Source organism: Oryctolagus cuniculus, chromosome 7, assembly GCF_051225735.1.
Source record: "Oryctolagus cuniculus isolate XC-2025 breed Fujian yellow rabbit chromosome 7, ASM5122573v1, whole genome shotgun sequence".
Lineage (NCBI taxonomy): Eukaryota > Metazoa > Chordata > Mammalia > Lagomorpha > Leporidae > Oryctolagus > Oryctolagus cuniculus.
Genome location: NC_142873.1, coordinates 17023920 through 17033611, shown reverse-complemented (window position 1 = coordinate 17033611; position 9692 = coordinate 17023920). Strand labels below are relative to the sequence as shown.

The following is a 9692-nucleotide window of genomic DNA, read 5'->3' as shown; positions in this document are numbered from 1 at the left end:
CTAGCCGTCCTGGGCAGGACCAGCTCACTAAACTCTGACCCCGGAGCTGGGGGGGGGGGGCTCTGTCCAGATGAGAAGTGGGGCACAAGGAGGTGTAGCCACTGAAAGGTCCCGCGGCCCCTCGGGTCCACCCACCCTCACCGGAGCCTGTCTCCAAGCCGCTGCCTCCACGGGGCCCAGGGAGTGGGTGGACAGGCGCCCCTGCAGCCTGGTGAGCCCTCGCACACTGAGTGCAGAGCTGGCCCTGCTGACCGCCGGAGCAGTGCCCGAGGGAGACCAGGGCTTCCAGGGTGTGGCTGGGGGCTCCCCCAGGTGGCATTCAGGTGGGGCAGTGGAAGGACCCCAGGTCGGGGAGCAGAACCCAGGCCTTGCTGGTGCCTGAGGGTGTCCGCCAGCCCTGTGCGGGGTCGAGGAGCCGGAGGAGGCGGTATCGGCGCGGCACAGCACAGACCTGGCTGTGACCTTTGGTGAGGGCCAGGTGGGGCAGGTGGGCTCGTCCAGTGTGGGAGACAGGGCCGGCCCTGAGGGGGCTCATGATCCACTCACAGTCCAGTGTGGAAACAGGGCCAGCCCTGAGTGGGCTCAAGGTCTACTCACATCCAGTGTGGGAGGCAGGGCCGTTTCTGTCCTCGTCCTTGGCAACATTTTGTCTTGTGGGAAACCAGAGCAGCAGCAAGCACACAGGGGAGTGCCCTGGCAGGGGGTGGGGGTGGGGCAGAGTGAGGGCTGCACAGTAGGGGTGACCTGGAGCCTCTCAGAGGAGAGGCTGAGCCCAAGATGCCAGGGAGGGAGCCAGGCCCAGGTCTGTTGATGGGCAGAGCGAGTGCACAGGCCCTGAGGTAGGTCAGCAGGCCCTGGTGTTGGCAGTGGCAAAGAGGCGGTGTGAGTGTGGTGGAGGGCGTGGGAGGGGCTGGGTGAGACGGCCCCGCCCCCTGCTCACAGGTGTCTTCTCCACAGGCTTCATCACCATGACGCCCCAGCTCTTCATCAACTACAAGCTCAGGTCTGTGGCCCACCTGCCCTGGCACATGCTCACCCACAAGGCCCTCGACACCTTCATTGAGGACCTGTTTGCCTTCATCATCAAGATGCCCGCCTGTCATGTGCTGGATCTGCTGCCTGAGGGATGGTGAGGACCAGTGGCTGGCGGGGGCTCCTGGCTTTCTGCCTGCGCTCACGCCACCTCCCCTGTCTCCCTGCAGACCTGGTCTTCTTCAACCTCTACCAGAGGTGGATCTAGCACGTCGATCCCACCAGGGTGAACGAGTTGGGCATAAGTGGGCAGGATGACACAGCCGCCCCTGCCTCTACCGGCGAGGAGCCCCAGGAAGCCCCTGCGAAGGCAGCTGAGGACAAGAAGAAGTATTAGGTGCCATGGTCCCTGCCTTCCCAGACTCCTGGTGACAGCACCCGCCTCCCTGGCCTCTGCTCCCCCCACCCCGCCACCTCCCTGGACAGGTGAGGCCGGGGCCCAGGGTGCGCCGGTGGTGGGGGCCGTCTGTCCTCTGTGTTCCCAGCCATCTTGCCCTGCCACAACCATGGGGAAGCCAACAGGGCGGTGCCGGGGTGGGCTGGGCGGGGGCGGTGCTGGGGCCCCTCCAGGTGCCCTCGGCTGCCCATCATCTTGTTCTTCTTCCCCAAGCACCCCTGCCCCCACACCTCCGCCCTTTAACAGTGTGGATTTAATAAATTCATATGGTGTTTAACTTAATTTCAGCCCCTCCCCTCCTGGGCTGCACACTGGGCGGGAGCCCTGCAGGGGGCCGGGAACCTGTGCCCAGCCTTGCCCTTCACTAGTTCTGCTGCCTCCAGCCCTCGAGGGCCCTTTTGTCCCAGTCCCCAGTTCCCAGAAGCCCCGAACTGCTTGCCTTGAGCTTCTTGCTCGGGCTCAGCCTGGGCCCAGTTCAGAGCAGCACACGCCCACCGCAAGGTCCAGTCCCACACTCCAGCAGGGCTGGGAGCGTGGTGGGCATCCAGGGCTGCTGCATGTGTGAGCTGTGGGCACCCCTGGACTGGGACCCGGCCCCCTGGGGCACAAGTGCCTGGCCAGGCCCCCCACTTCAAGGGTGAGCACCCTGGCCTGCACTCCGAGGGCGGGGCCCTGCAGCCATGGATGGAGGCTTTTGTGCTGAGGCCCCCCAGGCTCCTGCAGGCTCCCCATGGAGCCAGGCAGGGAGCCTACAGGCCAGCAGAGGGGGCCAGTGTGGCTGCCTCCCTCCTGCTGGCTTCCTCGCCAGTGCTATGTGTCCCCGGGCCGCTGAGTTCCCTAGGAGCTTGGATGCCATGGGCTCATGGGCCACCCCACCTCACCGGCCACATTGCCCCGGCTCCTCCCCCACAGCTCTGGGCCCAAGCTTTCCAAGCTTCTTGTTTGTTTAGTTTTAATCTCATCTGCTTGAAAGGCAGAGTGACAAAGGGATCTCCTTCCACCTATGGCTCACGCCCCAGATGCCTGCAATGGCCAGGGCTGGGCCAGGCCAAAGCCAGGAGCCGGGAGCACCATCCAGGTCTCCATGGGGGCAGCAGGGTCCCAAGCGCTCGAGCCATCTGTGCCTTCCCCGGGTGTGCATCTGCAGGAAATAGTGCTGGAAGTGGTGCATCTGGGACTCTAGCGCGCTCTGGTGCGGGGTGTGGGCCTCGCAGGCAGCCTCTTCCTTCAGCGCCCAGGAATTTGGCAAGGCACCTGGGCTGCCCCGCACCTCTGCCAGGCCTCTCCCTGTCTCTTGCCAATGCTGGCCGTCTGTCCAGCTGCTGGAGGGAACTTTGTAAAGCTCGGGCACAGCACAGCCAGCCCCTGCTCTGACCCCACCATGGCCCCGGGGTCATCATGAGAGCTCTGGCTTCTAACCCTTGAGCAACCTTAGGGGAGGGGGGTGGGGCTTCTTAACCACACCCACCCAGCCTTGGCATAATTTTTCACCTCCAAGTGCTCCCCTGCACCTTGAACTCGCCCCAGGCTCACCACTCCACACCTGCGCACCCTCCAGGTCGCAGTTCCAGTGCTGCCTCTTCTGGGAAGCCTTCCCTGACCTTCAAGCTGAGTCAGGTGCTCTGTGAGCTCCCCCACTGAGGGTGATCACTGCCTGGGGGTCAGCCTGCACAGGACAGACCCATGAGGATGTGGCTGAGCTCGGGGGGCCAGGTGCACGGCCGAGCACAGAGCAGGGGCTCCAGCAGGCGAGTGGATAACGTCTCCCCAGACCTGCAGAAGCGCAGTCCCTGCAGTGCAGACACCAGGTGCGCTCAGTGCTCCTGGGCTGTGGGTCCATGTGCACAGCCCAGCAGAAACCCTGAGAGCCAAGGATGTTGACCTGTCCTCTCAGGGGACCAGACGTGCGTGTGGGCCAGAGGGGACCCGTGGGGGCGCCTGGGTCTGTCATCATGGGAGCCCCCTTGGTGGCTCCTTACCACTAGCCAGGCTGTAGACTAAGCACAGTAATGATTTGCTTTCTCCAGCGCACTTGATGTTACTCTGTGTGGGGTTAAAAACAACCCAAAGCCAATACTGGTGCTCGCGCTGTGGTGTAGCAGGCTAAGCCTCCATCTGCAGCTCCGGCATCCCATGTGGGTGCCAATTCAAGTCCCGGCTGCTCTACTTCCCATCTGGCTTTCTGCTATGGCCTGGGAAAGCAGTAGAAGATGGTCCAAGTCCTTGGGCCCCTGAACCCACGTGGGATACCGGAAGAAGCTCCTGGCTCCTGGCTTCGGATCGGCACAGCTCTGGCCATTGCAGCCATCTGGGGAGTGAACCAGCAGATGGAAGACCTCTCTCTCTCTCTCTTTGCCTCTGCCTCTCTGTAACTCTGCCTTTCAAATAAATAAATATTTAAAAAATAAAAAAAGCATATACTGTCTCATGTGTAAAAAAGACATTTCACAATGTATATCCATTTAAAAGGCAGAAAACAGAACCAGCAAGCTACCTGCTGGTTCACTCCCAGATGCCTGCAACAGCCAGGGCGGGGGCCCAGCCAGGAGCCTAAAACCCAGTGCTGGTCTCCCCCATACTTGAGCCATTGCCGCTCTTCCCACGGCACACCTTAGCAGGAGCCTGGAATCCAAAGCAGAGCCAGGGCTGGACCCCGGGCCCTCCGATGTGTAATGGGAGTGTCCCAGTGTTCCCATAAAAAAAAAAAAAAAGGTCTGATTGGAGCACAGCCACGCTGGTCATTGTGCCCCGGCTTTGGCTGTTCCTGGGCAGCAGAGTGAGAGCACCCGGCTGGGCAGAGCCTGAGCCTGGCGTGGTCACCGTCCCACCCTTTGCAGACAGTGGCCGCTCTGTACCTCTCTCCAGGGCCTGAAGGGCTGGGAGCCACGCTCAGTCCACTGCCAGGGCCGGGCCCGGCCTGGGGAGTGCTGTGCCCAGGGTCCAGGGCAGCTGGCGGCTCACACGGGGCTCGGTCAGCCTAGGCTGGGCCACTCTGCCTGGACAACGCAGTAAAGAGCTGGAACACCCAAAAGCCACCCACGGGCCACGCGGGATGCGGGCGCTTGCCCTACGTGTGGGCCCCCGGGATGTCACTGATGTCCCTGTGCTCCCGGGGGCGCGTCCACGGCCTTGCACAGCTGTCCAGGCACTGGAGGACCACCAGGGGCGGGGCGCAAGTCCCAGAGCCCGTGCCCAGCCTACGCTTGTACCACCACGGAAAGTGACTGCGAAGCCCCGGGCCTTAGAAGCGCCAGGCTCCCGTCTCACGCAGAGACCAGGCTCGCGGACTCAGTGGTCTCTGCAAGGCAATGGGCAGCTGGAGACGCCGCCTCGGCCCCTCCCCTTCCCGGCCGGCCCCGCCCCCGGGTCACGTGACGCGCGGGGGTTTTCCAGTTCCCCTGCCGTGAGGTCACCGCGGCGAGCGGGCCAATGGGCGCTCAGGCCGGCGGCGCCTGGGAATTCCGCTGCCCGGTCACCGCCCACCACCTGCTGGCCCGGCCAGAGGCCCCCAGCAGCCCCGGGCGCAGCGCGTCCTGCCCCGCCTGCGGCCCCAGCCCCTGCGCCGCTCGTCCGGGCCGCGGTCGTCCGCGGGGCTGCTCGCGTGCGCGCTTGGGTCTGGGCCGGCCTCTGAGCCGCGCGTCCCCGCTGGCCGGGCCATGCCGAGTCGCCGCGTCGCCAGACAGCCCGCTGCGCCGGAGCTGGGGCCCTGGGTAAGCGGAGCCCGGGTTAGGAGACGTCTCGGGGGGCTCCGGGGCTCCCGCGGGACGCTGGGGGCGGTGCGGAGGCTGCGGGGACGCGGGGACGTTGCGCTCCTGGGAGAAAGCCGCAGAGTAAGAAGGGTCCGGCCCGAGGTGCGGCCGAGGCGAGGCGTCCCAGCAAGGAGTGAGAAGGGGGCGGGGCCTGACCCTGAGGCAGACAAGGGGCGGGGCTCCGGTAGGCGAGGGGGAGGGGCCTGTCCTGCGGGGGCGGGGCCTGCGCGCGAGGACTTGATGGGATCTGGGCCTGGGGCGAAGAAGGAAGCGCGGCGCAGTGGGAGGGCCGAGGGGGCGTGGCATGCCGACGGGAACGCCCCGTTGTGAGGGCGGGGCCTGTGGCCGAGAACTCGCCCTCGCGGGTGGGGGCAGGGCCTGACCTTGAAGCAGAGAAGGGGGCGGGGCCCCGCTTGGCGAGCACGAAGTGGGGGTGCCTGGCCTGCGGTGGGGGGGCCCAGGGCGAAGAAGGAAGCGCGGAGCAGTCGGAGGGCCGAGGGGGCGGGGCCTGCCGCCGGAAACGCCCCGCGATGAGGCCCGCCTCCCTGACCATGTAGCTGGGCCGTGAGTTTCCCTGGGAGCAGGAAGGGGCTGGGGGCTCCTGTAATGAGGGTAGGGGCGCTTCCAGGCCCGACCTTAGCGGGGAGACGGAGGGGGCCTGAGCAGGAGGGAGGCTGGGGTGCGTGACAGGAGCTGAGGAGGGGGCTCCGGCTGGCAGCGAGTCCGGGAAGAAGACAGTGGGGAGGCAGGGGGCTTGTGCCCGAGGGGCGGGGCTTAGAGCCTAGGGGCGGGGCGTGGGATGCTGGGGTCCTGGGGCCACACCGCATGCTCCCAAGAGTCCAGCCTCGCTCTCTGCAGGGTCTGCTGACCTCTCCTCGCTCGCACTCACCGTCTCCAGGACCACAGGTGAGCAGCGCTCCACGGTCCCCGCGCGCCGGGGATCTCGGGCATGCGAGTGGGGCTGGGGGAGGCCGGGCGGGCTCTGTTTAGGGGGGTTTCTCGCCTGACAGGCGGTTGAGGTGGGCCCCGAGGGGTCCCCCCCGAGACAGGAAAACCAGTCACCTGCTCTGAGAGATGCAACGTGGGACAGCAGGGGCGGGGTTGGATTTGGGCTCTACAAGCTGTGTGAGCATCTGCAAACCGCCTCCCCGCCCAGGCCTCAGTGTTCCTCATCTGTAGGATGGGCATGATTGAGAACGCAGGGACCTGAGTAACCGTTCAAAGCAGTGCCCTGCACAAAGAGAGCCTCAGCGACCGTGAAGTGTCATTGGCATAGTAAGTGATCGCTAGTCTAAAACAGCTCTTTTTTCTTAAGACTTAGTTTTTTTATTCTTATTTGAAAAGCCAAGAGACAGAGCTCTTCCATCCGCTCGTTCAGTCGCCAAATATCCATGACAGCCAGGGCTGGGCCGGGCCAAAGCCATGAGCTTGGAGCTCCCTCTGGGTCTCCCATGTGGGTCTCCCATGTGGGTGGCAGAAACTTGGGTACTCAGGCCATCCTCCACTGCTTTCCCAGGCCACAGCAGAGAGCTGGATCAGAAGTGGAGCAGCTGGGACTCAATCTGGCGCCCATATGGGATGCCAGCACTGCAGGCGGAGGATTAGCCAAGTGAGCCACGGCGCCGGCTCCCTAAAGTGCAGAGTTTAAAGGTTTGAGTTCAAGCAAGCTAATTTTATGGTAAAACTAAGCTAAAAATACAAATTATTGGAGTAATACAATAAACTTCAGAGTCTCAAAAACGTTATATTAATAATAACTAAGATACAATACAGAATTATGTAAAAATCAGAAAAATATGAACATTCCCATAAGAAAAGATGTTCAAGAAATAATAATGAAGAGAGACTCAGAGGCAGCTGAGATGTTGAATTCAGCAGAAAATAATTCTAAAGAAATTATGTTTATGTGTATGATGTAAAGGAAAATATGCTTATATTGAATGAAAAAATAAAACAGACTTTAGCAGGGGAACAGAAATTATAAAAATATTCAAAATATTCAAATAGAAACTTTAAACTTTAAAAAGGCAATATTGGCCAGCACCGTGGCTCACTTGGTTAATCCTCCGCCTGCAGCTCCAGCATCCCATGTGCTTGGGTCCCTGCACCCGCATGGGTGACCAGGAGGAAGCACCTGGCTCCTGAATATGGATCGGTACAGCGCCAGCTGTGGCAGCCATTTGGGGAGTGAACCAATGGATGTAAGACCTTTCTCTCTATCTCTCCCTCTCACTGTCTGTAACTCTGTCAAACAAATAAAAATTAAAAAAAAAAAAAGTTCATGGGGCTGGCACTCTGGCTCACTTGGTTAATCCTCCTCCTGCAGCTCTGGCATCCCATATGGGCACTGGGTTCTAGGCCCGGTTGCTCCTCTTCTGGTCCAGCTCTCTGCTGTCGCCTGGGAGGGCAGTGGAGGATGGCCTAAGCACTTGGGCCTCTACACCTGCATGGAAGACCAGGAGGAGGTACCTGGCTCCTGGCTTCACACTGGTGCAGCGCCAGCCGTAGCCGCCATTTGGGGGGTGATCCAATGGAAGGAAGACCTCTCTCTCTCTCTCTCTCTCTCACTGTCTATAACTCTGTCAAATTAAAAAAAAATGCAATATCTGCAAATCAAAATCTTCATGGGATAGGCTTAAATTCAAGATGTTTCTGGCTAAGGAGTCAGTAAATTGAATATCCATCAGAAGTAATTAGAAATTTGGAAATGTAGATCAAAATGAAGTGCAGAAAGATGAACAGTTTCCTTGTAGTATGTGGGACAACATACATGGAAGCCAAGTCCAAGAATCATAGAAAAAGGGAGAATGGGGTAAAAGACAAAGAAATGATAAAGACTGAAAATGTCTCCAATTTGATGGAAGATGTAAGTTGACAGATGCAGAACGCTCAGCAGCCCCAGGTAGTATAAATGTGAGGATGTCAGACTGATGGAACCAAAGCTAAAGAGGAAACCTGGAAAGCAGCTCAGGGCAATGACTCACTACAAATAGGGGCAAGTGATACGTGTGATAGCTCATTTGTGAACCACAGCTATGGATGGTAGATGGTAGAACAACATCTTTAAAATGCTGAGGGAAAATAATTGAGCCAAAAGTCTATGGCCAGGGAAAATATTGAATACAAGTGAAGGGAAGACATTTAAAAAAAAAAAGAAATTGAAATTGTTCATTTCCAGTGGACCTATAATGTAAGAATTGCTAAAGGAAGTCTTTCAGGCTAAAGAAAAATAATTCCAGATAGAAATGTGCATATTGAAGAAGGGAATAATAAATAATAAATAAATAATAAATATCTGGATATATACAAAAGATATTTTTGTCTTAATTTCTTTAAAATACATAGTGTTGTTTAATACAAAAATATCTATATTTTCTTGTGGAGTTTATAGAGTATTTAGGTATAATAACTACAGACACTGTACCATAAATGATAGTGGCTCAGAAAATGCAGTTACAGTATTGCAATGTTTCCACATTTAAAATGAAATAATACAGCATTAAAGCACAGAAATAATTAAAAGTTAAGAGTGCATATTGAAATCAGAGTACTCAATAAAATTAATGTAAACAGCGTAGCTAAAAAGGCAGTAGACAAAAGGTAATGCCAAAAATCTACTAAAATAAATCAAAAATAGACAGGAAGGAAGGAAAAGGACTCAAAAAAAGAAGATGAAGAACAAGCAAATCATAAAATAGTAGAGCAAATTCCAACCACATCTACAGTCATCGTCATAGATTGTCAAAATAATCAAGACCAATGATATTCTATCTTTAAAGATGCATTGCAAAAACAAAATCCTGATGAGATGAAAGTAAATAGATGAATCCAGGACTTCTACTTTTGCAATCATATATTATAATCTGAAATAAGTCTGAATAAGTTTAAAAAGATCAAAATAATAAAGAATATGTTCTCTGTCTATACAGGGATTTATGGCTTTAAATTTTTGTTTACTGATTGATTTGAGAGGCAGAGAGACAGAGACAGACAAATGGGGTTCCCTTCTACCTGTTCACTTCCCAAGTGCTTGCAATGGCTGGGGCTGGGCCAGAAGAAGCCAGGGACAGAGAACTTAATTCAGGTCTCCCATGTAGATGGCAGGGACCCAACTTGCTGAGCCATCACTTTCTCCTTTCCAGGATGCATCTTATCAGAAAGCTGAAGTCAGAAACAGAACTGGGACCTGAACCCAGGCACTTTGATATGGAATCAAGAGTCTTAGCATCTTAACCACTTGGACGAATGCCCACCTCCATCCTGAAATTTAATAGATGGCATGCTTGTTGGTATAGAAGTATCAAAGGGAATACATAGATTTGGCAGTCACAAGATATTAGATTTATTTATAAAAACCAATCACATTTTATGTAATATCAATAAACAAAATTATAATTTAATAACAATTATTTAAAAGCATCAAATAACAAAATGGCAAGAAATAGATTTAATATTAATAAAATATATGCAAGACATCACATAGAAAGTGAAAACACATTGGTCAGAGAAAATAA

At 56.3% G+C, this 9692-nt stretch overlaps 1 long non-coding RNA gene across 1 annotated transcript; it reads left to right on the top strand.

Annotated features, from left to right (window-relative positions):
• Positions 1-4868: 4868 nt before the first annotated feature.
• Positions 4869-7547, top strand: LOC138850481 (uncharacterized). The gene is made up of 3 exons (XR_016236994.1): positions 4869-5139; positions 6037-6828; positions 7255-7547. It is a non-coding gene; the product is annotated as an uncharacterized LOC138850481 (long non-coding RNA).
• Positions 7548-9692: the final 2145 nt, after the last annotated feature.